The sequence below is a fragment of the Mobula birostris genome, chromosome 23, assembly GCF_030028105.1.
Source record: "Mobula birostris isolate sMobBir1 chromosome 23, sMobBir1.hap1, whole genome shotgun sequence".
NCBI lineage: Eukaryota > Metazoa > Chordata > Chondrichthyes > Myliobatiformes > Myliobatidae > Mobula > Mobula birostris.
Window position 1 is genome coordinate 20,567,084 of NC_092392.1, and position 26,780 is coordinate 20,593,863.

The following is a 26,780-nucleotide window of genomic DNA, read 5'->3' on the forward strand; positions in this document are numbered from 1 at the left end:
CAGCAGGCCAGGCAGCATCTCTAGGAAGAGGTACAGCCGACGTTTCGGGCCGAGACCCTTCGTCAGGACTAACTGAAAGAAGAGCTAGTAAGAGATTTGAAAGTGGGAGGGGGAGTGGGGAGAAAAGCCCAGAGGATGGGCAAGGGGTATAGTGAGAGGGACAGAGGGAGAAAAAGGAGAGAGAGAGAAAGAATGTGTGTATACAAATAAATAACAGATGGGGTACGAGGGGGAGGTGGGGCATTTGTGGAAGTTTGAGAAGTCAATGTTCATGCCATCAGGTTGGAGGCTACCCAGCCGGAATATAAGATGTCGTTCCTCCAACCTGAGTGGAGAATGGCCAGACTTGTTCAAGCTGACAGGAAGGCGACAGTAACCCAAATAACCACATGTTACCACAGTGGTGTGCAGAAGGTCATCTCTGAAGGCCCAGCATATCGAACCTTGAAGTGGATGGGCTACACCAGCGGAAGGCTACAGTCATGCTCTCTGTGGCCACTTTATTAGGTGTAGGCAGTACCTAATAAGGTGGCTACTGAGTGTAGATTTTAGAGAAGTTCCAGAAACCTGGGTGTTGTCACTGCTGCATTCCATGTCTCTAATTGGAGGCTTTGTGGTTCCCTGTTACGACATTAGCACAATCCACATCCCTATTTATGAGTTATTAGCCTTCACTGTACTTTGTTCTATTTTGTTGCCACTGTCACTGGCCAGCCTCACTCTTAGAGTTGTAATAAGCGTGAGAACAAGGCTATTTTGGAAAAGCAGTCAGGTCTGTTGGGCTGAGACTGCTGCTGCACAGCCCACTAATTGATGTAACTGAAGTGATTGAAGAAGGGATCTCAGAAGATGTGAGGTTCTATAAATAGTCATCAAGGTGACAGTGTCTGGTGGAAGCCAACAGGAAGCCACAGATGTGACAATTGACTTTGAATTCAAGTAGGTCAATGTGAGCAGAGTACCATGATGCAGATACAGCAAATTAGTACACCACAAACAGAAGCATTTTTTCTTTAAGTTGAACAATGGGAGATTTTGTAAGATGTCAGATAGCAACAAATTCAATAAAACCTTTTGTTTAAATGGGGAAGGAATGTTATGGAATGTGGTAAAGTCTCAGCAACTAATTAAATAATGAATGAGATCCATCAACAAAGAGCCCAACCAAACAGGTCAAAGTTTAAAGTTCAAGTTTATTATACTACATACAACCCTGAGATTCATCTTCATGCAAGCACTCACAAAACAAAGAAACACCATGGAATCCATGAAAAAACCACAGACAACAAAGACTATCATATATCCAATGTGCAAAAAAAGAATCAGAATCAGGTTTATTATCACCGGCATGAGACGTGAAATTTGTTAACTTAGCAGCAGCAATTCGATGCAATGCATAATCTAGCAGACAGAGAGAGAAAAAAAATAAATAGAATAAAACATAATAATAAATAAACAAGTAAACAATTATGTATATTGAATAGATTTTTTAAAATGTGCAAAAACAGAAATGCTGTATATTAAAAAAAATGAGAGAGTGTCCAAAGCTTCAATGTCTGTTTAGGAATCGGATGGCAGAGGGGAAGAAGCTGTTCCTGAATCGCTAAGTGTGTGTCTTCAGGCTTCTGTATCTCCTTCCTGATGGTAACAGTGAGAAAAAGGCATGCCCTGGGTGCTGGAGGTTCTTAATAATGGATGCTGTCTTTCTGAGACAAATTTAGTAAAAAAAAAGAAATAACACATAGAATGTGAGTTGCAGAGTCCCCGAAAGTGAGTCCACCAGTTCAGTACTGAGGCGAGAGAAGACGGTCCAGGAACCCAAAGACTGCAGGGCAGCAAATGCTCTTAAACCTGGCAGTGAAGGACCCAAAGCTGCTCTACCTTTCACCTGATGGTAGTAGCGAGAAGAGAGAAAGACCAGACAAGCACAGACAGATGGTGCTGAACACCTGCTCGTTTTCTGTTCTTACCCTCAATGATTTTAATTTTGCTCAACACTTTAATTGGCATGGAGTAACAGAGCTGTTCTTGCCGAAGTGTCTCGGCCAGAAATGTCGACAGTACTTTTTCCACAGATGCTGCCTGGCTGGCTGAGTTCCTTCTGTATCTTCTGTATCTAATTCCCACATTCCAATGATGTATGGGCAACAACACAAAATGCTGGAGGAACTCAGCAGACCAGGCAGCATCTATGGAAAAAGTATAGCCAAGGGGTTTCAGCCCAAAACTTCAACTGTACTTTTTTCTATAGATGGTGCCTGGCCTGCTGAGTTCCTCCAGCATTTTGTACGTGTTGCTCGGATCTCCAGCATCTGCAGATTCTCTCTAACTTGAGAGCTGAGCATGACATCTTCAAAGTTCAAAGTAAATTTATTATCTAAGTATGCTTGTGGCACCGTATACTACCCTGATATTCATTGTCTTGCAGGCATTCATTGCAGAATGAAGAAATATTGAATCAATGAAAAACCTCAAACAAGCAGTGTGCAAAAGAAGACACACTGGCAGCTAGCATCTTCTGATCTTGCAGTTTCTATCAGGCAGGAGGGCCAGAGGCCTGAAGTTCTGCACCACCAGGGTCAGGTTCTTGAAGTAACCAACAGAACACTAATCACTACCTCAGGATAGTAGCATCATGGCCACTTTGATCACTTTGCATTAAAATGATTTTTAAAATTCTAATTCTGTTCTGTCTTGTAAAACTTGCCCTTCATCAGTCAGGACAGTGAAGATGTTATGTTAGAGTAGCGCGAGACGTTGTTGAGGCTGCACTTGGAGTATAAGGTATAGTTTTCATCATGTGTTTTCCTCTGTTTGTTATGGAAAGTTATTATTAAGCTGGAAAGAGTGCAGAAAAGATCAAGTGCTATTCCGCATTTAGAGTATTGTGAGCAGTTTTGGGCCTCTTATCGAAGGAATGATATGCTGACATTGGAGAGGGTCCAGAGGAGGTTTATGAGAATGATTCAGGAATGAAAGGGTTAAGGTATGTGGAATGTTCAATAGCTCAGAGCCTACACTCGCTGGAGTTTAGAAGAATGGGGGAGTGGCGGGGTATCTCATTGAAACCTATTAAATATTGAATAGCCTAGATAGAGTGGATGTAGAGAGGATGTTTTGAACAGTGGGTGAGGGATGTGCATCTAGAACAGATATGAAAATGAATCTCTTTAGCTAGAGGTTGCTAAATCTGCAGAATTCATTGCCACGGACGGCTGTGGAGGGCAAGTCACTGAGTGTATTTAAAGTGGAGATTGGTAGGTTCTTGGTTATTCAGGGTGTCAAAGATTATGGGGAGCAGGCAGGAGAATGGGGTTGAGAGGGATGATATATCAGCTGTGATGGAATGGTGGAGTAGATTCGATGGGCCAAGTGGTCTTGATCTGCTTCTATGTTTTATGATCTTATGGTCCAAGATTTATGAGTGTGTTGCCAGGACTCGAGGGCTAGAAAGAGGTTGTGCAGACTAGAATGTAGAAGTCTGAGGGTTGACCTAATAGAGGTGTATAAAGGATATAGATAGGGTAAATGCTGATGTCCATTTTCCCAGAAAAAGGGATCCAAGAACTAGAGCACATACATTTATGGTGAGTGGAGAAAGAGGATGGTGTGTATTTGGAATGAGCTGCCAGAGCGGAGATAGAGGGGACCTTCACCACGTTCCTCTTCTGGCTTTCAGTCCATATGAAAGGTCTTCACCTAAAATGTTAAGTGTCCATTTTTCTCCATAAATGCTACGTGACTCTCTGAGATCCACCAGCATTCAGAATTAGGTTTATTATCAGTGAGTTATGCCATGAAATTTCTTGTTCTGTGACAGCAGAACTGCAAAGCTTAAAATCTGTTTTAAGTTACAAATCATAAATAGTGAAAAAGAGGAATAGTGAGGTCATGTTCATAGTCCATTCAGAAATTTGACAGCGAAGGGGAAGAAGCTGTTTCTGAAATGTTGAGTATGTTTTGTGTGTTGGGGCAGCGTAGTAGCTTAGTAGTTAGCATAACGTCATTACAGCTCCATTGACCCAAGTTCAATTCCTGCCATGGTCTGTAAGGATTTGTACGTTCTCCTCGTGAGCGCTAGGGTTTTCTCCAGGCACTCCAGCTTCCTTCCACATTCCAAGGTCATATTGTTAGGGTTAGGTTTAGACTGTGGGCAAGCTACGTTGATGTCAGAAGTGTAGCGACACTTGCAGGCTGCCAAGCACAATCCTTGCTGAATTGATTTGACGCTAACAACTAATTTCACTGTACACATGACAAATCTTTATCTCTTTTATCTTTATCTCTGTAGCACAAACATAGCTGATTTCTGCCCCTTGTGGCATGTTTAAGTAACATTTCACTACTCACTTCAAAATTAACTGCATTAATATTTGTATTAATGAGGATGAATATCATTAGATAATGTTAAACATTGATCTGCTAACAGTAATTATGTCTGATAACTTAAGTACTTTGACCATACTTTGATATTAGACATTCCATCAACAAACGAATTATGATTACATTGATAATTTGGTCTATTATTGTCACATACATCAAGGTACAATAGAAAATCTTGTCTCGCAATGACGTATGCAAGACATGCTTCTGTGTTAAATTCATTTTTCAATTGTTAGTTTACAGTCTATTAAGGAAAAGGAACGAGTTTATTGGTGTTATCTCTAAAATGTTCATGACTGTGCTTGAGTGGAAACATCTCCATGGAGAAACAAAGGTTTCACCAATTATCTATAAATTAACTTAATAGGAAACTTTCCTCCATGATTGAAAATTAAAGGTTTGTAAAGTTGGAATGTATTAAAGATACTCAGAACATGAGTAAAGCCCTCCCCAACATTGAGCACATCTACACAGAGTGCTGTTGTAGGAAAGCAGCATCCATCATCAAGGACCTCCAGCGCACCCACCCCCCATCACCACCACCATCCCAGCCATGCTCTCTTGTCGCTGGTGCCATCAGGAAGAAGGTACAGGAGCTTCAGGACTCACACTGCCAGGTTCAGGTACAATTACCTCTCAATCATCAAGCTCGTGACCCAAAGCGGGTAACTTCACTCACCACGTCACTGAATTGTTCCCACACCAAGGGACTCACTTTCAAGAATTCTTCATTTCATGTTATTGATATTTATTGCTTACTTATAATTATTATGCTTATTTTTTCTCAGCTCAAGCTGGTAAAACCTGAGGTATGGGCATAAACAAGCATGTTCATTTCTCAATTGCTAACAGCTTTCAGACTATTCAAGTGGTGTTTAGGATTGTGGCTTTCTAAAGATTTACATAGATATTACTGTGTAGTCCTAATTGTTTAATGCTATTGTGTAGTGTCTTTGGGATGACACCAGTCATAGATATTACAATCGGGACAATGTATACCTGTTCCTGTTTCAAAGTCTTTCAATTTCCTGTTTTAATTCAGCATATTTCTGGTGCTTTTCACTTCTTGATTTCTGTAAGTTATGTGTGTTTGGAATGACAATATCTATTAAATAAGTTGTTATTGCTTGTTTATATTTGGTATTATTATTATTATTATTATTATTATTTCTTTCCCTTTTTGTATTTGCACAGTTTGTTGTCTTTTGCACATTGGTTGTTTGTCCATCCTGTTGGGTGTGGTTCTTCATTGTTTCATTTACTTCGAACTTTGAACTTTGATGTTAATTATGTTTAACTTTCACAGATGATTATAAAATATTTGGTTCTATACTTTATTTGCTTATGAAGTTCAGAAGATATTATTGTTCAGTTATCAATTGTTAATTAGCATATAGGCATAGATAAATTAAGTGAATTTTGAAAAATAAATCCAATAATTCAAAACTTTTCAAGCCTATTTTCAAAATTAACTTAATTTGTATGCTTATTATTCTATTAGGAGGAACATACTAATTAGTTATGATAATTTTGTTTATTTGGTTTAATTCTCCCCTACACATAAGGGTGACTCTTCAATCTGTTTTGCACATTGTTGAAACATACTGTTTCACAGGTGAAACCTTGCGGTTTGATGAGGTTTTTGCAAGAACGGAAGTAACAGGTGAAAGATGCACTTTTAGCCCCAAGAAGCAAACATAGTTGAGAACATTGACAACAGAGACTTATTCCCCAGCCACATCTCAGTCATAAAATTAGCAAGTGATACTTTCATGCACACTTCAAACTAGTGCCTAAAAACCTACAACCCTTCTAGAAACCCATGAAGGATAAAGTTACAGGACCAAGAGCTATCATTCAGCATTATCCAAGAAATATATGATCAAATCCTACTATGTCAAGTATGAAGTTTAAATTCGAAAAACAATAAACCTGAAATTAAAATTAAAACTTTGGTCCTAATAATACCCTAACCATTATTTAAGGTGAGTGGAGGAAAGTTCAGGGGCGATGTCAGAGGTAAGTTTCTTACGCAGAGAGTGGTGAGGGCACGGAACACCCTGCCGGGGTAGTGGTAGAGGCAGATACATTAGGGATATTTAAGGGACTTTAGATAGTCACATGGTGTAAGAAAAATGGTGGGCTATGTAAAAGGAAAGTGTTAGATTAATTGTGGAGTTGGTTGATGTTGCTAGCATAACATCATGGGCTGAAGGGCCGACATTATTTGTCCTGTTCTTGGCACTTTGTTCTATCAATCTACTGGATTGTTTCACTAACATCCTTCATTCACTCAGTCTGCCCTCCTTGTGACTCCATCCTGGCACTACGGATTACTGTTCACTTCCTCCACAACGCAGAAGCAAAAGTCAAAGTCGAGTTTGTTGTCAAATGCACATGTACGCACAGGTGCAATGAAAAATTTGCGGAAGCATCATACAAGCATCATTCAAAGATCAACATACACTGAACACATATTATATGCATTTTCACAAGAAATATATCAATTAGAAATATAAGCAATCCTCATTTTAGTTCAAAGTGATCAAAGTGGTAAGAGTGTTGCTAAATTATAAATATTAGCACTTTTTCGGTTGGTTCAAGAACCAAATGGTTGAAGGGAAGTAATTGTTCCTGACCCTTGTGGTGTGGGAATTAACCCTTCTGTACCTCCTGCCCAATGGGAGCTGTGAGAAGATGGCATGGCCCGGATGGTGGAGATCTTCGAAGACTGACATTGCCTTCTGTAGATCCTGTCGATACATTTAAAAAATGGATCGATCAACTGAATTTTGTGACAAAATAAAATAAAGTGGAGGTTGAAAATTATTTTCTCCAGCGAAGTCAATGGAACGTTTATGTTGCTGGATAACGTTTGCTGTAAGACATGGGAGCAGAATTAGGCTATTCGGCCTATCATTCGCCATTCCAACATGGCTGATTTATTATTCCTCTCAATCACATTCTCCCACTTTCTCCCCATGACTTGAAACACCCATACTAATCAAGAACCAACCATCCTCTGCTTTAAATATCCTCAATGACTTGGTCTCCACAGACATCCATGGCAATGAATTCTACAGATTCACCACCCTCTGACTAAAGAGAAAGAAATTCCTCTGCATCTGTATTCTAAAGGGGCACCCTTCTATTCATAGGTTGTGCCCTCTTGTCCTAAACTCCCCACTATTGGAAACAGCCTGTCCAAGTCCATGTTATTTAGCCCTTTCAATATTCGATAGGTTTCAATGGGATTCCCCCCCCCCAACTTCTTCTAAACTTCAGAGAGTACAGGCACAGGACTATCAGATGTTCCTCATAGTTTAACCCTTTCAATCCTGGGATAATTCTCATGAACATTCTCTGGACTCTTTCCAATGCCAGCGCATCATTTCTTGGACAAGGAGCCCAAAACTACTCACAAACTCCAAGTGCACCTCATTTGCAATTGTAATGAGGCATTTCCTAAAGCAGCCAGAACAAACTGCTTTATTGCGATTAATTCACCTTGTGATTGCAGGGCACAGGAGCTACCCAGAACAGATTGGTTTCACAAGCAATAATACACACTGAAAGAAGTCTCAGAAGGAATACTTTCTGATTTTTCCTGATGATTACATAGCTTGCTAAAGTGGCTGTCATTGTCGGACCTGATGCCTCATCACAGCAGTACTTTAAGACCAGAGGCCTACGAGAACAATACTGCAACGTGAGTTCAAGTCCCACTGTGGCGGCTGGAGAATTTGTAATGTTAGTTAAATAATGTAGAAAAAAAGATTGGAGGTATTATCAGTGACAGGGATTACGAAACTTCTGCGTTGTCATATAAAATAAAACAACACTGGGAAGGAAGTCTGCTCTTCTTATCCATTCTGGCTGAGACCTATAGCAAAACAGATGCGTTTTAACTGCCATCTAAAACTATTCTGCTCTCTGAGGCTCTTGAGTTGGTGGAATTCTCCATGCCACAGAGACTGAGCCCTCGAGGGTAATGGAGAACAGGTAGGAAAGTGAAGCTGAGGTCAAACTATGTCAGCTATGATTCAGTTTAACAATGGGGCAGACCCAATGGACTTAGTAGCCTACTCTTGCTTTTTTATAGTCACTTGCTTTTTTACAGCTTGGAAGAAGGCCCTTTGTCAATGTTACATAACTAAGCTGGTTCCACTTGCCCACATTGGTCCCATATTACCCCAAACTTTTGCTTTCCATTTTATTCCATTTCCATTCCTGCAAAGGTGGGAGGAGAGTGAGTAGCGCGCCGCGCATGCGCATCCCTCCGGTGAAAAATGATATCGTATCCGTTAAATAGGGGCCATGGACAATTCTGATTTAATGGAGATGGATGAGAAAGCACAGATGAACATCTGGAAAAATTTCTGAAGCGCTCGTTCGCTGCTGTCGTTACCGCGCGGTCGGGAATCTTTCAGAGGGAAGGCCTCAAAATCCCCGGCTTTGCCTGTTGTTGGCGACCAAGATGGAGGTCGAATCGTTCGGATAGAGATGGCGCTCGGTACTTGGTGTCGGACAGCTGATCAGAGCTCGAAGTTTTCGGATGACTCAGAGTCGGACCGTGGTCAGATATGGCAGGGAGAGTGTTTCTTCCTTCTCCCGTCTGCATGAGATGTGGGACATTTGAGAGACTTTGAACTTTTTACTGTGCTCATGGACTTCTTCATCAAGTTATGGTACTGTTGCACTGTTGTAACTATATGTTATAATTATGTGGTTTTGTTAGTTTTTTTCAGTCTTGGTCTGTACTGTGTTTTGTGATATCACACCGGAGGAAATATTGTATCACTTCTTAATGCATGCATTACTAAATGACAATAAAAGAGGACTGCGTGCCTTCATAATCTAAACCTATCTTTTCTTTTTTTTTACATAACTAAGCTGGTTCCGTTTGCCCACATTGGTCCCATATTACTCTAAACCTTTGCTTTCTATTTTATTATTGTACCTACTTTTTCCTTTTTTTCATGTAAGTCACTCGTCCAGCAGTCTGAGTGATGCTGGTGATAAACTCTTGTCATGCTAGCCAATAATTAGGTCTGTGAAAGAGTGCAATCGAACAGAGGATGAATGATAGCTTTTGCTTCTCAATAAACCACACAGCTCCATTGCACCACGCAACTTCCCTCAATAAAACCTTCGCCCTGTTCATATGTGGAATTAAAAGAGTGAAATGGTGGGTTAGAACATAGAACATAGAATTGTACAGCATAGGAACAGGCCCTTCACCCCAAAATGTTTTACCAAACCAACCAAAATTTGTGATCAAATGGCCAACCAAACTAATCCTGTCTACCTACACAATGTCTATATCGTTTAATTTTCCTCACATTCATGTACTGATCTAAAATAGAACTGTGGCAAATGAAGCTAATCTTTGATCTAATCTTTAAGTAACACACCACCCATCCATATAACCAGGTTCTCCAGAGATACACACAGTGGCCACAATATAATTTACAACTGTACACCTGCTCATTAATGCAAATATCAAACCAGCCAATCATGTGGCAGAAACTCAAATGGATAAAAGCTTGCAGACATGGTCAAGAGGTTCAGTTGTGGTTCAGACCAACAATGGGGAAGATCAGAATGGGGAAGAAATGTGATCTAAATGACTTTCACAGTGGAATGATTGTGCCGAATGGAGTGGTTTGAGTATCTCAGAAACTGATCTCCTGAGATTTTCACTCACAACAATCTCTAGAGTTAACAGAAAATGGTGCAAGAAAGAAAAAACATCCAGTGAGCTGTAGTTCTGTGGGTGAAAATGCCTTATTAATGAGGGAGGTCAGAGGAGAATGGCCAGACTGGTTCAAGCTGACAGGAAAGCGACAGTAACTCAAATTGCCACGCATTACAACAGTAGTGTGTCGAAGATCATCTCTGAATGCACAGCACATCAAACTTTGAAGTGGGTGGGCTACAGCAGCAGAAGACCACAAACATACACTCAGTGGCCATTTTATTAGATACAGAGGATACCTAATAAAGTGGCCACTGAGGGTATGCCCTGAAATTCATCACCTCCCCACAGGGTTAAAGTCAGGCCCTCTGTCTTCTCCCAGCTGCAGTCATTATGGAAGGATCATTATTTTAGCAAACAGTTCATTAGGTTTCATAAATTGCAATGGCTGGGAAGGGTGCAACGTAGATGTTTTAGTGCAGTGTAGCATTGGGGGACATACGTGTTAAAGTGAAAAATTAAACTGCAAGTCCGTCATGTACCCCATAGAATCAATAGCATCAGACAAGGCTTCCTACATTAAACAGTCAGATGAACAACACATGTGTCTCAATTCACCTATAAAATCATGAGGCGTATAGACAGGGTGAATGCACATTGTCTTTTTTCCCAGGGAACGATAACCAGAAATCCAGTGGTACAGCTTTAAGGTGAGAGGGGGAAGAGTTAATAAGGGCCTGAGGGACAACCTTTTCATGCAGCGGGCAAACTTAAATAACCTTCATGAACAGGGTCAGCCATGATCCTGTTAAATGGAGCAGCACTCCGCAGAAGCTTTGGAGCCAAGTCTTAATCCCTGCTCTTCTGTTCTAGGTATTTATATTTCTTCCAAATAAAAAAAGGTCCATTCTAATTTGTTTCCATTCTTTCTGTTAACCTAGCCTGAAAGGTCCTTTGGATGAAATGCTCGTGCTGTGTAGCGACCTGTTAAGACTCTTGCGGCTGCCCTGTTTTCAGAGCCCTTGGTGTTACACAATTGCAAGTCAAATTGTCCAGTTTGGATTGTTAGTTTAGATCCTGTCGAGATTAATCTTTGCCACTTACTTATTTTATGATATAATCCTTGTAAAATCAAAAGCAAATCTGAGGTGTTAGCAGTTATGATCATTATTTTTACTGGTAATATCATTGATTTATTAGCTGTGGTATTATTTGCTAAGTACCAATAATAAAATGTTTGAAATAATGAATAATATTGTGAGGTTATTGGTCTGATGACTACATGGGCCTCCCTGGCGGAGAGCCAAGTTGTATGGAGTTCCTTATATTGGTAATTAGTCAACAGAGCAGATATACCCACAGGACATATGCAGTTCTTGGTTGGTAGTTTTATATTCATTTAATTATCACACTCCCTAAACCCTAATCTGACCCCCTAGCACCCTTCTCTTTCCCCAAAACCATCCCTATGAAACTACAAAATACCTGGGCCACAACCTTGATAGAGACTGCAGCTTGGCATCATCTGAACCAGAAGCAAATCTTATTAAATTGCAGAGATTTCTTCAATATGGCACTGTCCTGGTGTATTCAGGAGTCCCAAGGACTGATGCACGGAGTTTACGGAAAGCAAAGCTTCACATGTGGAACCGAAACACAAATCAGGACCAGGAATCCAGATCTGATTGAAGTTTATAGGATCTCAGACTCTATCAAGAGCACCAGCCTCTCCACCACTGAGGACATCTTCAAAAGGTGGAGCATGAAGAAGACAGCATCCAGGACATGATCGCTTCTCATTACTACCATTAGAGAAGCAGTACAGGAGCCTGAAGACACACACTCAGCACTTTAGGAACTGTTTTCCCCTCTCTGCCTTCAGATTTCTGAAAGGTCCACAAACCCATGAACACTACCTCATTAATTTGCTCTTTTTGTCATATTTATTTACTTTTTATATTCCTTATCGATACTTGTAGTAATTTTTATGTAGTAGTGCAATCGCTTGAGTTGAATTTGATGTTCTCCTAAGAGGTTGTCTATTGGTGGGTCCTCAGGTGGCTGCAGAGGACGATTGCTTACACCTTCAGAAACAGCTCTATTTCTATCTTAGATATCTCTTTTTATTCCTCTTCGAAGTTCTTTTGAAGAACTTGACCTGGAGTTACACGTTGACTTCGGTTCTCAGGGCCTCACGACCAGCCGGTTTTCAATATGTCAATGATGCGGCCTGGAAGACTAGCACGCCTTCAGGGTGTCTGATTTTCATGGCTCTGGAAGTGGGCGGATTCAAGGCCAGTTCCACCGCCACCTGATGCGTCATGGGAAATGGAAGAGCGAAAACAGCGAAGTGAGCTGTTGAGTCAGGCGACGCAACAGACTTTTAACACCATAAATCAGCGAGTTGCTTTTTTATGTCTCCCCTCTTGCTGTGAAACAGGATGCCTCTTTTTCCCTTATTAGGGCAACAGAGAGCCTGTGGTATGTTGAATACCAAGTGAACGAGTAGTCTTTGGGGTACTGCAACTCTGTATCTTTATTGATGCTTTGCTGCATGCTTGAGTGCTCGGTGGGGGGTGCGGATGCTTTTTTGATGGTGGGGGAGTGGGGAGTTATTGCCTTGCTGCTGCTTGTGTGTGGGAGAGGGGAGTTGGGAAGGCTTTGGGGTTCTAACATTTAACTGTCATTCATTCTTTGGGGTACTCCTCTGTTTTCGTGGATGTTTGCGAAGAAGAGGAATTTCAGTATTTATATTGTATACATTTCTCTGACATTAAATGTACCTATTGACCTATTGATATATTTCAAATGCAGGCAAATGGGTTTAATGTGGATAGGCAAACAAAGGTCAGCATAGACATGGTGAGCCAAATCATCTGTTTCTGTGCTTGTACATCTCTATGACTCAGATCCTTCATTGAAAGGGTCTTCCATCTGAAATAAAGACCTTATCCTGTGAAGCCACCGAGAGTGGTGGATTCTGCCCAAAACCTTACTGGCATATCACTCCCTACCATCAGTAGTTTCTACAAGAGGCACAGCCTCAAGAGGACAACATCCATCAATCAAAGATTCTCACCATCCAGGCAATGCCACCTTCTTGCAGATACCATTGGGAAAGAAGTACAGAAGCCCGAAGCCCTACGCCACCAGGTTCAGGAACATCTTCTTCCCTTCAGCCTTTCGGTTCTTGAATCAACCTACCAACCTGCACAAATTGAATCACTGCTTCAGCATAGCGTTGCTGTGTCGACTTTGCACTGCAATGGACTTTGCTTTTATTGTTCTAATTGTGTTCATTCTTGCATAATGTTGCATCGTTTAAATTTTTCTTGTGAGTGTTGTGTATCTGGTGGTATGTGCCTGTGACGCTGAGGTATGTTTTTCATTATGTCAATGCAACATGTATTTGAACTTATGACAATCAACTGGATGTCGACTTTGACCTTGGTAATAATTTGTGTGCAGCAGAAATCCCATGTGAAAAGAAACCATACTCTGATAATTTTCATTCCACAGTATGACCAAGCAAAGTCATCATTAATTAGAAGAGTATATCTTTTGTTGGATGCAAAAGACGTTGAGAATCAGAATCAGGTTTATTGTCACTGACATACTATATGCTGTGAAATCTGTTTTGTGACAGCAGTACAGTGCAAGACATGAAAAAATTACTGTAAGTTACAAGATGATAATATAAATAGTGCAAAAGAGGAATAGAGAGATAATATTCATGGGTTCATGGACCATTCAGAAATCTGATGGTGGAAGAGAGAACATTGTTCCTAAAATGTTGTGTGAATATCTTAGGGCTCCTGTCCCTTCTCTCTGAAGGTAATAATGAGAAGATGGATAGATAGATTCTTCATTGATCCCTAACGAAATTACAGTGTCACAGTAGCATTACAAGTGCACAGACATACAAATATACAGATATTAGAAGAGAAATAAGAAAAAATAAAAAATAAGTTACTTTAACCAGTTGAACAGGAGAGGGTCAGCACTTCCCCAGCTATAGATTGACTCATTATAGAGCCTAATGGCCGAGGGTAAGAATGACCTCATATTGCGCTCTTCGGAGCAGCACAGTTGTCTTAGTCTATTGCTAAAAGTGCTCCTCGGTTCAGCCAAGGTGGCATGCAAAGGGTGAGAAACATTTTCCAGAATTGACAGGACTTTCTGTAGAGTGCTTTGTTATACCACAGTCTCCAGTGTGTCCAGTTTGACTCCTATAACAGAGCCAGCCTTTCTAATCAGTTTATTGAGCCTGTTGATATCACCCATGTTGGTGTCAATGCCACAGCACACCACCGCATAGAAGATTGTACTGATGACAACAGACTGGTAGAACACATGGAGAGGTTTGCATACTCCAAAGGACATCAGTCTCCTCAGGAAGTAGAGGCAACTCTGGCCCTTCTTGTACACAGCCTTTGTGTTGGTGTTCCACTCAAGTCTGTCATCCAGGTGCACCCCCAGGTACTTGTAGGTCCTCACCACATCCATGTCCTCACCATCAATAGTAACAGGGAACAGTACAGGTTTACTCTTCCTAAAGTCCATCACCACCTCCTTTGTCTTACTGATGTTGAGCTGTAGATGATTCAGCTCACACCATTTGACTAAGTCCTCCACCAGGGCCCTGTATTCAACCCCCACCCTCCCTTTATACACCCAACTATTGCTGAGTCGTCAGAGAACTTCTGCAGATGACATGACTTGGTGTTGTATCTAAAGCCTGAGGTATACAGGACAAACAAGAAGGGAGCCAATACAGTCCCCTGTGGGACCTCAGTGCTGCTTATAGCCATGTCTGACATACAGTTCTGAAAGTGCAGAAAACTGTGGTCTGCCAGTCAGGTATACTCTGAATGGTGAAGGTCCTTAATGATGGACCATGCCTTCTTGAGGCACCAACTTTTAACAATGTCATTAGTGGTGGAGAGGTTTGTGCCTGAGATGGATCTGGCTGAGACTGCAGCCTGCTTTGATCCTGTGCATTGGAGCCTCCATACCAGATGGTGATGCAGCCTGTCAGATTGCTGTCCAATGTAGCTGCCATTGGAAATTTGTTCTCTGCTTGGGCAAAATTGATTTCACTCACATGGTGGTGGGATCTGAAACATTCTACCTGAAAGAATACTGGAGGCAGAAACCTTCATTGTACTTTAAAATAAGGTGAACTTGATGTGCTGTAATTCACAGGAAATAAAAAAGCTGTAAGTCAGGCAGGACTCAAACCCACAAGAGGATAAAAGAAAGGACACATGGTCTCTTGTACAAGAAAACTTTTGGCGTAAACCAAAAGCCCATTGCCCTCAAAATATAGAGACGTTTCAGAAGTTACTTTTCAAATACCAATGGATCTTCACGCTTGAAGCAAGGTCGAATAGTGATTAGTGCAATTGCTTGGCAGTGGCAGCAATTACTGATCATGGTTTGATTCCTGCCACTGTCTGTATGTGACCACATAGGTTTCCTGCGGGTGCTCTGGTTTATTCCCACATTCCAACGATGTATGGGCAACACACACAAAATGCTGGAGGAACTCAGCAGACCAGGCAGCAAGTATGGAAAAAAGTACAGCTGAAGGATTTCGGCCCGAAACTTGGACTGTACTTTCTTCCATAGATGGTGCCTGGCCTGCTGAGTTCCTCCAGCATTTTGTGTGTGTTGCTCCGATTTCCAGCAGCTGTAGATTTTCTCTTGTTTGTGTGCAAATATGTATGGATTAGGGTTAGTGTGTTGTGGGCATGCTATATTAGCTTCGGAAGCATGATAACATTTGCAGGCTGCCTCCAGCACAATCCTTGCACTGTTTTGCTTGTTGATGCAAAACAACACATTTAACTGTACATTTCGATGTTTTGATGTACGTGTGACAAGTAAAGCTAATCTTGTTTTCTGTCTGTAGTTCAGTTTGATAAGCCTTTTTCACTTAATGAACATAGACTATAAACCACAACACAGAGAGAATGAAAGAGTTATTTCAGGTGTCCCATCTTGTGATAACATTTGTTAACGTATATTAAGTGGAAATTAGCATGTTACACACACACACACCCTTTAATGTAGTTCCCATCCTTTTCCAAAGGTGTCTTGTAGTTGTTAAATAAAATCATGTTGAAAAATACTTTGCTTACATTCTTGTTGAATGTTTAATATCTGATTGAAAGGACAAAGATACAAACACTCAAAGTCTCATCCTGCTTGGATGATATTTAATTTTAAAAAGCGCTATGTTTTGATAAACTCTTTTCAGACATCTCGTCCCTGTTGCACTGCTGAAGACTGAGCAGCCAATGTGTGCACAGCAAGATCTCATTAATAACAATGTGATAATGAGTCATATTCAAAGTTATTTATCACATGTACATCAAAACATACAGAGAAATGTGTCATCTAAATGTGTCAGTCCAAGAATGTGCTGGGTGCAACCTCAAATATCACTACACATTTCAGAGTCATCATGCCATTCCCATGATACTCAGCAGAACATCATAGAATATTGCAAAATAGAACAACAGTAAAACCAATCCCATTCCTCTCTCCCATCCACCCATGCACAAACACAATCCTCCAACAGACATTTTTGGGCTCCACTGGATTTGTGGCTTTGCACACATTGCCTTCAACGTCCCTGGTGGACTCACAGAGATTGGGCCATGGTTGAACTACTGGCCATGAGAGGACAGATGATGACCCCGCTCATCTCTGTGTTTCCTTTTATGTCCATCTGAGTGGCCAACTTCAGCTTAGCATCTCATCTGAAAGACAACCCTCTTTGATTACTGCCCTGAATTTCATATAGCCACATGACACAGAAACAGGTCCTTCAGTCTAAACAACCCATGCTGATCAAGATCCCCATCCAAGATTCCCATCTGCCCATGCTTGGCCCATATCCCCCCCTCAACATTTCCTATCTCTGTACCTGCCCAAGTGTCTGAATGCTTCCTCTGGGAACTCATTCTATAGCGCCAATAAAAAGTATTCACCCCCCTCCCACTGGAAGTTTTCATGTTTCTATTGTTTTACAACATTGAATCACAGTGGATTAAATTTGGCTTTTTTGACAGTGATCAACAGACAAAATCTCTTTTGTGTCAAAGTGAAAATGGATCTCTACAAAGTGATCTAAATGAATTACAAATATAAAACACAAAATAATTGATTGCATAAATCTTCACCCCCTTTAATATGACATATTAAATCATCACTGGTGCAGCTAATTAGTTTTAGAAGACACATAATTAGTTAAGTGGAGATCTATTATTGGAGACCTATGTGCAGTCAAGGGGTTTCAATTGATTATAGTAAAAATACACCTGTATCTGGGACAACTGCTGAAGAGTAAGTATCCTGGCAAAAATTACACCATGAAGACAAAAGAACACTCCAAGCAACTCCACAAAAAGATTATTGAAAAGCACAAGTCAGGAGGTGGATACAACAAAATGTCCAAGTCACTGAACGTCCCTTGGAGTACAGTTAGGTCAACCAACAAGAAATGGAAAGAACATGGCACAGCTGTAAATCTGCCTAGAGCAGGCCATCCTCAAACACCGAGTGACTGTGCAAGGAGGGGACTAGTGAGGGAGGCTTCACCAGTTGCAGCTTTATGGGGGAGCGGCAAAGAGAAAACAACTGTTGAAAAAAACTCACATGAAATCTCAGCTAGAGTTTTCCGAAGGGCACGTGGGAGTCTCTGAAGTCAGCTGGAAGAAGGTTCTCTAGTCTGATTAAACCAAAATTAAGCTTTTTGTCCAACAGACTCAATGCTATGTTTGCATAAGCCAAGCATCGTGCGTCATCGAAGACACACCATCCCTACGGTGAAGCATGGTGGTGCTGCATCATGCTGTGGGAATGCTTCACTGCAGCAGGTCCTGGAAGGCTTGTGACGGTAGAGGGTAAAATGAATGCAACAAAATACAAGGATATCTTGGAGGAAAACCTGATGCAGTCTGCAAGAAAACTGTGAGTTGGGAGAAGATTTGTTTTCCAATAAGACAATGACCCCAAGCGTAAAGCCAAATCTACAGAGGTTGTCTTAGGAACAACAAAGTTAATGTCCTGGAGTGGCTAAGTCAGAGTCCAGACCTCAATCCAATTGAGAATTTGTGGCTGGACTTGAAAAGGGCTGTTCACTCACAATCCCCATGCAGTCTGACAGAGCTTGAGCAGTTTTGTAAAGAAGAATGAGGAAAATTGCAGTGTCCAGATGTGCAAAGCTGATAGAGACCTATCCACACAGACTCAAGGCTGTAATTACTGTCAAAGGTGCATCTACTCAATTATTTTGTTTTTAATAATTGTAATAAGTTTAGACCAATTTATAGAAATGTATTTTCACTTTGACATGGAAGAGTCTTTTCTTTTGAACAGTGTCAAAAAAAAACAAATTAAACCCACTGTGATTCAATGTTGTAAAACAATAAAATATGAAAACTTTTAAGGGGGGGGCTGAGTAATTTTTATTGGCACTGTATAAATCGGCCACCCTCTTGGTGAAAGAGCAGCTCCTCAGTTTGCCGTTAACTTTGAACCCATGATCTCTAGTTCTTGATTCCCCAACTTGGGAAAAATACTAGGCACGTTCATCTTATCTATACCTCTTATGATCTTATACATATCTATAACATCTCCCCTTATTCTCCTACACACTCCAGCCTGCTCAACCTCTCGCCTTAACTGAAGTCCTAGCAACGTTGTTGTAAATCTCCTCTGCATTCCTCCCAGCTTGATGGCATCTTTCTTAGAGCACAGTGACCAGAACTGAACATAATAGTCCAAAAGAGGACTCACCAGCATGTTGTACAACTGCAACCTAACATCCCAACCTGACTGATGAAGGTCAATGTGCCAAAAGCTGCCTTCATCACCCTTTCAACCTGGGACACCACAGCTGTCTGTGGCAATGAATTCATAGATTCATCAGCCTTTGGCTACAGAAATTCCTCCTCATCTCTGTTCTAAAGGGACATCCTTCTGTTCTATAGCTGTGCCCTCTGGTGCTAGACTCCCCATGACAGAAAGCATCCTCTCCACATCCACTCTATCCAAGCTTTTCAATATCTGATAGGTTTCCTGTCCTCAGCCTCCCCCACTTCTGGGGTGAGGTACAACACAAAATGGAGGAAAACACCTCATATTCCATCCGGGCTATCAATCACCTCTGCTCTAATAGTAAAGTTTACATTTTCTACTGCAACACCCACACAATGCTGGAAGAAAACAGTAGGTCAGGCAGCATCTATGGAAATTAATAAACTATCAACATTTCAGGTGGAGACGGCTCATCAGGACTGGAAAGTAAGGGGGAAGGTGATGGAATAATAAGGTGGGAGGAGGGGTAGGAGTACAAGCAAGTAGGTGATAGGTGAGACCAAGTGGGTAGGAAGTGGGGGGTGAAGTAAGAAGCAAAGAGGTGGTAGGTCGAAAATGTAAAGGGCTGGAGAAGAAGAATTCTGATAAGAGAGGAGACTGGACCATGGGAGAAAGTGATAGTGGAGGGGCACCGGGGGAAGTGATGAACAGAAGAGGTAAGGGAGGGGCAGATTGGGGAAATGAAGAAGAGGATAGGGAGAGTGGGAAAATATTGGAAGTAGGAGAAATCGATGTTCATGCCATCAGGATGGAGGCTATGCAGCAGTTTCCTTCTCTCTGCAGAGAACTACTCTTCTGAGCATCTCATATAATGTAAGTAATTTTACAAAATTCCCCATTGACACTGACTTCCTTTCAAAAAGAAAATACACCTGATATTTTCATCACATAAAGAGAACTGAGTTAGCTTTACGATCTTCTGCCTGAATGTAGAACTGTCATTGTACATTGGGCCTCCTCGAATGGAAACCACGCATGGTGAAAACAGTCATTTATAGAAGCTCTCATTTACAGAAACCACATGTTATTCATTTCCCTTAGTTCCAAGCAGCAGATAGAGTTGTTTTATTTTCCGGTGGTTGCGTGAGTAATCTCTTAGTTTCAAGATAATCGCTGCCTTTTTTATTTCAAGGGTTTGTTACTGAGCTGACAGTTCAGGAGGTGGATGCATTGTGAAGTTAACACCGGTGATTAAAAAAGAAAATCTTCGGATGAAAGGAAACAGATGTTAGCTGTGATGGTGCAAAGTCTGCACTTTCAAAGCAGATGTCACAAGATGAGATCTTTGAAGCATTAAACAAGATTGGAAGAATCTTTCCCTTAAAGTTAGCTTGCAGGTTGAGTCGGTGGTAAGGAAGGCAATTCATTTCGAGAGGACGAGAACGTAACAGCAAGGATGTAATGCTGAGGTTATATTCGGCACTGGTCTGACTGCACTTGGAATATTGTAAACAGCTTGGGGCCTCTTATCTAAGGAAGGATGTGCCAGCATTGGACAGGATTCAGAGGAGGCTCAGGAGAATGATCCCAGGAATGAAAGGGTTAATGTATGAGGTGCGTTTCATGGCTCTGGGCCTGTACTCAATGGAATTTAGAAGAATGAATTTTTTGCACGCCATAGTCCCGAGGAGACACTAGGTGACAAAGGGGGAGAGTGAGTTTAAAAGAGGGGAGCCGGGGTAGTCAGCACTTTTTGCACGCCACAATTCCTGAGGAGATATTGGTTTGTGCATAATTTGGCACTTGGCAAGGTCCAATAAAAAGAAGCTAGCGTTAAGCAGAATGGCCATTGTGGCCAGTTGAGTGCGGAGTTGAGGTCTTGCTGAGGAGAGGTGTAGGCTGTAGGTAGTTTTTTTTTGTTATTTATTCTTTCTTTCTTTCTTATTGCACATTTAGAGCAGTGAGGATGCCAGGCAGGATGCTGAAGTGCTTCTCTTGTGGCATGTGGGAAGGCACCAAGACATTCAGTCTCCCTGACGACTATGCTTGCAAGAAGAGGATCTGCTGCAGCTTCTAACAGACTGTGGTAAAGGAGTTCGAGCTACAACTGGATGAGCTCTGCATCAGTTTATAAACAGGATTTATAAACAGGACCCACCGGGAGGAAGTTACACCCAAGGTGCAGAACACAGGTAAACTGGGTGACTGACAGGAGGGGGAAAGGAGGTAGACAGACAGTGCAGAGTACTCCTGTGGCCGTTTCCCTCAACAACAGGTGTACCGCTCTGGATACTATGGAGGAGAGGTGTGAATGATCTAGCAGAAGAAAGACACAGCTCTGAATCTGGCTCTGTGACTCAGAAGGGAAAGGGGGAGAAGAGGTGAGCTGTAGTGATAGGAGATTCACTGGTTAGGGGAACAGAAAGGAGGTTCTGTGGATGAGAACAAGGTTCCAGGATGTTTTTTTAGCCTCCAGGTGCCAGGGTCAAGGACATCTCAGATCGAGTCCACAGCCTTCTTAAGCAGAAGGGTGAACAGCCAGAGGTCACGATCCACATCAGTACCAATGACGTGGCCAGAATGGGTGTTGAAGTCTTGCAAAGTAAGTTCAGGGACTTTTGTCCCAAGTTAAAGGACAGGACCTCCAGGATTGTGATTTCAGAATTTCTACCTATGCCACATGTTAGTGAGGCCAGAACTAGGGAGATTATACAGTTTAACATGTTGCTAAGGAGTTGTTACAGGAGGGAAGGCTGGAGATATTTTGATCATTGGGCTCTCTTCCAGGGAAGGTGCACCTGAACCGGAGGGGAACTAATATCCTAGTGGGAGGATTTGCTAGTGCTGCACAGTGGAGAGGATGGGGAGGGGGGTTAAACTCGAGTTACTGGGACAAAGGAACCAGAGTGCCAGAACAGAACAGGGGTTGTGGAGAAAGATGTTTTTAAGCCTACATACAAAAGGTCGAGCATGGTGGGACTAATGTTCTGAGATGAACATGTTTCAATGCAAGGAGTATTGCAGGAAAGGCAGATGAGCTTTAGGGTAGATCAGCATGTGGAATTATAATACTGTAGCCATTAGTTTCAGGAGGGGCAGGACTGGCAGCTCAGCTTTCCAGGGTTCTGTTGTTTCAGATGTAATAGAATGGGAGGGATTAAAGGAAGAGAGTTGGCATTACTAGTCAGGGAAAATGGCATTGCACTGCTCAGTCAGGACAGACTGGAAAGTTTGTCTCGTGAGGCTTTATGGGTGGAACTGTGGAATAAGAAAAGTATGACCAATGTTAATGGGATTATACTATAGACCACCCAATAGTCTGTGGGATTTAGAGGAGCAAACTTGTAGAAAGATCGCAGACTGTTGCAAGAAGCATAAGGTTGTGATAGTAGGTGATCTTAACTTTCCACATATTGATTGGGACTCCCATACTGTAAAAGGGCTGGATAGGAAAGAGTTTGTCAAATAAGTTCAGGGAATTTCCTTAATCAGGACATAGAAGCCTCAGCTAGAGACGGTGTGATACTAGATCTCCTATTAGGGTACGAGACAGAAGTTTGTATAGGAGAAGACTTTGCATCCAGTGATCATATTGCAATTAGTTTCAAGGTAACTATGGATAATGATAGGTCTTGTCCTTGGGTTGAAAATTATAAATTGGAGAAAGGCCAATTTTGATGGTATCAGAAAGGATCTGGCAACAGATTGGGAAAGGTTGTTTTCCGGCAAAGAAGTGCTTCATAAGTGAAATTTTGAGAGTGCAGAGTGTGTATGTTTATGTCAGAATAAAAGGCAAGGATAACAGGTTTCAGGAGCCTTGGTTTTCGAAAGATATTGGGGCCCTGGTTAAGAGAAAGCAGGTATATAGTAGGAAGATAGAGCCATAGTTCATTGGAAGTGTCATCGCAGGTAGGTAGGGTCATAAAGAAAGCTTTTGGTACATTGGCCATAAATCAATGATTTATACAGGAAACACACATCAAAGTTGCTTGTGAACACAGCAGGCCAGGCAGCATCTCTAGGAAGAGGGGATATAAGAGGATCATGGGACAGGAGGCCCAGGGAGAAGGACAAGGGGGAGGGGGGGAAACCCAAAGGATAGGCAAGGGGTATAGTCAGAGGGACAGAGGGAGAAAAAGGAGAGTGAGAGAAAGAATGTGTGTATAAAAATAAATAACGGATGGGGTTCGAGGGGGAGGTGGGGCATTAGCGGAAGTTAGAGAAGTCAATGTTCATGCCATAATGCCCCACCTCCCCCTTGTACCCCATCCATTATTTATTTTTATACACACATTCTTTCTCTCACTCTCCTTTTTCTCCCTCTGTCCCTCTGACTATACCCCTCGCCCATCCTCTGGGTTCCCCCCCCCCTTTCCTTCTCCCTGGGCCTCCTGTCCCACGATCCTCTCATATCCCTTTTGCCTATCACCTGTCCAGGTCTTGGCTCCATCCCTCCCCCTCCTGTCTTCTCCTATCATTTTGGATCTCCCCCTCCCCCTCCCACTTTCAAATCTCTTACTAACTCTTCCTTCAGTTAGTCCTGACGAAGGGTCTCGGCCTGAAACGTCGACTGTACCTCTTCCTAGAGATGCTGCCTGGCCTGCTGCGTTCACCAGCAACTTTGATGTGTGTTGCTTGAACTTCCAGCATCTGCAGAACTCCTCTTGTTTGCGATTTATACAGGAGTTGGGATGTTACGTTGAAGTTGTATAAGACATTGGTGAAGCCTAATATGGAATGCTGTGTCCAATTTTGGTTACCTACCTACAGGAAAGATGGAAATAAAATTATAAGAAGCAGAAAAAAATTACAAGGATGTTGCCAGATTTGAGCACCTGAGTTATAGGGAAAGGTTGAACAGGTCAGGATTTTATTCCCTGGAAAGTAGAATATTGAGGGGAGATTTGACAGAGGTATACCAAATTGTGAAGTGTAAAGATAGGGTAAATGTAAGAAGGCTTTATTCCACTGAGATTGGGTGAGACATCAACTGGAGGTCATGGGTTAAGGGTGAAAGATGAAATTTTTAAGTGGAACATGAGGGAGAACTTCTTCAGTCAGAGGGTGGTGACTGTGTGGAATGAGCTGCCAGCACAAGTGGTAGATGTAGAGTTTATTTCAACAATTAAGAGAAATTTGGATAGATACATGGATGGAAGGAGCACAAGGGGCTATGGTCCGGGTGCAGGTCAAAGATTAACGGTTGGGCACAAACTAGATGGGCTGAAGGGCCTGTTTCTGTGCTGTAGGTTCTATAACTCTATAACTCTAATGAGTAGGTATCTACTCATTAGGGATCCATCGAATATTGAAAGGCCTAGATAAAGTGGATGTGGAAAGGATGTTTCCTCTCATGAGGGAGTCTAAGACAAAGGAGCACAGCCTCAGAATACAATATCATCTCTTTAGAAAAGAGATGAGGAGGAATTTCTTTAGCCAGAATCTCTGGAATTCATAGCCACAGATAGCTGTGGAGGCCAACTCCTGGGTATTTTTAAAATGGAGGTTGATAGATACTTGAAGTTACCAAGGAGAAGGCAGGAGAATGGGGTTGAGAGGGACAATCATGATTGAATGGCAGAGCAGACATGGTAGGCTGAATGGCCTAGTTCTGCTCCTATGTCTTACGGTCTAACATAATGTAGATGCAGGAAACCCTTCATAGTAAACAATATTAGTAAAAAAGAAACTGATCCAGCATTTTGTGTATTACTCCAGATTCCAGTATCTGCAGTCTATGGAGAGGCCACATTATATAAGGTAAAGGGCTGAAGAAGGAGAGAGGACCATGGAAGAAAGGAAGGAGAGGATAGTGGAACGACCATGGGAGAAATGGAAGCTTCTTCAGCCTTTTACCCTCCTCCTCACCTGCCTTCACCTATCTCCTTTTAATTTGTACTCCTACCTCTCCCCCTGCCTTTTCATTCTGGCTTCTTCCTCATTCCTTGCCAAATCCAATGAAGCATTTCAGCCCAAAATACCAATTGTTAATTCCCCTCCATAGATGCTGTCTGACCTGTTGAGTTCCTCCAGCACTGTGTGTATTTTGCTCTAGATTTCTCTTGTGTTAATGATTTCCCCTCCCAGCAACATACTCTGTAAGAAATATGGAACATCTATGGAAATATACAGGCCGTTCAGCCCACTAAGTATGTGTTGACCATTAAATTCCCATTTACACTTATCGCACATTAATCTTATTTTGTTATTCTCCCCATATTCCCAACAGCTCCCCCTCTGATTCCACCCTTCACCCACACACTAAAAGCAATTTACATTGGACGAATAACCTATCAATGGGATGCCTTAGGAATGTGGGAGGAAACCAGAGCACCCGTATGGTTATAAAGAAAACATTCAAAACTTTGACCATCAGCACCAGAGTTCAAGATTGAACCTGGACGCTGGAGGTGTGAGTCGACAGTTCTAATGGCATCGGTACTGAGATGTAAATAGTAATTGTTAATCTGAAGACAGAGATTGATGGATAGTTGATAAAGTTTGTGGGGAAATACAGCCACTCGGATCAGTCATGACCTAAATGAAAAGGAGTAGAAACTCAGCCACCTACATCATAAACAAAAGAGATTTTGCAGATGCATTCTTTGTATCTAGAATCAGAATCTTGTTTATTATCACCGGCATGTGTCACGAAATTTGTTAACTTAGCAGCATCAGTTTAATACAATACATAATATAGAAGAAAAATAAATAATTAAGTAAATCAATTACTGTATATATATTGAGTAGATTAAAAGCATGCAAAAATAGGAATAATATATATTAAAAAAGTGAGGTAGTGTTCATGGGTTCAAGTGTCCATTTAGGAATCAGATGGCAGAGGGGAAGAAACTGTTCCTGAATTGCTGAGTGTGTGGCTTCAGTCTTCTGTACCTCCTTCCTGATGGTAACAGTGAGAAAAGGGCATGCCCTGGGTGCTGGAGGTCCTTAATAATGGACGCTGCCTTTCTGAGACACCGCTCCCTGAAGATGTCCTGGGTGCCCACAAAAAAATGAATCTCAAGGTATTATACTGTATATGTACTTTGATAATAAATTTACTTCAAACTTTAAAGTGCAAAGACTTTCACTCTAACATCATATCTGAATGATGCTATCTCCAGTGGTGTAGCGCACCCCCAGCACTGCACAGAGTTATCCTCCGGGATTTTAACTCCAGTCTCCTTCAAAGATATTTGCTCTTCTTCATTATGTCTCATTCTACTCCCAAGTAATAATCTGTTCTGAGTATGCATCTTCTAAAAGACTGAAACAAAGCACAGGCAGTGCTGGGCGAGTGCTGAATCATTGGAGATCCTGCCACTCAGATGGGATGTTAGAGTGAGACTCTTCCCTGTACTCTAAAGTTCAAAGTAAATAAAATTTTCTTCACTTTATTTCCTTCCGAATGCATTTTTGAGATACCAGTTCTTATTTTCCTGTAACTAAATGCCTTATCCGCAGACTTCGATATACCCAGTCTCTTTTACTGCCTTTGAACTGAAACACAGAGAAATAATGCCTTTTAATCAGAGAAGTTATAGTGAACTGAACAAATTTCAGGATGGAAGGAAGCATTTGTCAGCCACAATGTTGTCTTAGGACTCTGTGGGTTCGGATTTGCTCTCAGAACAGGTTCCAAAAGGAGAAAATTGCATTTCTTTTGAGAGAAAAAGACATCAGTCACCTAAGTCAATAAGCACTAAATTTGATAATAAAAACACAACGTTGGAAACACTCAGCAGGTCAGGCAGCATCTGTGGATCATAAGACCATAAGACAAAAAAGCAGAACTAGGCCATTCACCCATCGAGTCTGCTCCACCATTCCATCATGACTGATTTATTTTTCCTCTCAACCCTATCCTCCT

At 41.7% G+C, this 26,780-nt stretch overlaps 1 long non-coding RNA gene across 1 annotated transcript in view; it reads left to right on the forward strand.

Annotated features, from left to right (window-relative positions):
• Positions 1-25,428, forward strand: part of LOC140186701 (uncharacterized) — a 59,430-nt gene extending 34,002 nt beyond the window's left edge. The window contains exons 2-3 of the long non-coding RNA XR_011882921.1: positions 20,867-21,102; positions 24,629-25,428. This is a non-coding gene — a long non-coding RNA (uncharacterized lncRNA). The remainder of the gene's footprint in view (positions 1-20,866; positions 21,103-24,628) is intronic.
• Positions 25,429-26,780: the final 1,352 nt, after the last annotated feature.